Consider the following 1,268-nt stretch of genomic DNA (forward strand, 5'->3'; position numbering starts at 1 on the left):
GCGGCCCAGACCCATGGGGACACTGCACCCTGAGCCCCAAGGCACCCCACACCCCATAAGGACACTGCATCCTGCGCCCCATGGTACCCTGCACCCCATGGGGACACTGCACCCCACAGCACCCTGTGCACCAAGCCGCACAGGGACCACTGCACCAGGCACCCTGCACCTCACGGCACCCAGTGCACCCAGGGACCCCCCACCCATCACCATGCTCTGTGGGGACACTGCAGCCCATGCCCCCACCCCTGTCCTACACCGTGCTCCGTGGGGACACTGCCCCCTGCGCCCCATGGGACCCTGCACACCTAGCCCCACGGGGATCACTGCACCACTGCACCTCAGTGCACTGCACCGAGGGACCTACCCCACGCACTGCGCTCCATGGGGACACTGCACCCCTGCACACCGAGCCCCACGCGGATGCTGCACCCACTGCACTATGCAACTTGTACCCCAATGGCACCCCCTGCACTGAACCCCATGGGGGAGGCTGCACCCACTGTACAACGCACCCCACTGCACCTTATAGGACGCCCATGGGGATTCTGCACCCCGTGGGACTCTGTGCACCCAGCCAGATGCTGCACCCACTGCACTCTGCACCCTTGCAGGGGTCCCTGCACCCACGGGACCCCTTGCACTGCACCCTATGGGGGACGTTGCACCCCACTGCACCTTATGGGGCCCTGTACCCCATGAGGATTCTGCACCCCAAAGGATCCCACGCTCTGCACCCACAGGGATGCTGCACCCACTGCACTCGGCACCCTGCACCCTACAGGACCCTGCACCCACGGGCCCCCCCGCTCCCTGGCCGGGCGCCCGGCGCCGCCGCCAGCTCCCGCCTCGGGTTTCGTTTCCGCGCGGGCTCCGGTTTCCCGCGGGAATGCGACCCGCGGCGGGAGCCGGGCGCGGGACCCAGGTGTCCGAGCGGGGCCCAGGTGTCCGAGCGCCGCCCCCGCTCCCCCCCCGCGAGGAAGGTGCGGAGCAGGAAGAGGGCCCAGGCGTCCGGGCCTCCTCCCGCCCTGCTCCGCGCCCGCACCCCTCCCTCCCGGGAAGGGACCCAGGCGGCCGGGCGGATGCGGCCGGGGCCGGAAGAGCGACCGGGATCCGCGCCGCTCCCAGCCCTGGCGCGACCGGGGCCCCGGCGTCCGGGCGGCCCCGCCCCGCAGGAATGCGCGGCCCGGCCCCGCGCTATTGCCATATAAGGGCAAATGGCGCCGCGGGCCCGGCCGCCGTCCCGGCCCCCGCCGCCCCGGTCCCGG

This window comes from Nothoprocta perdicaria, unplaced genomic scaffold, assembly GCF_003342845.1.
Source record: "Nothoprocta perdicaria isolate Ctin4 unplaced genomic scaffold, notPer1 scaffold_1163, whole genome shotgun sequence".
In the NCBI taxonomy this organism is placed as follows: Eukaryota; Metazoa; Chordata; class Aves; order Tinamiformes; family Tinamidae; genus Nothoprocta; species Nothoprocta perdicaria.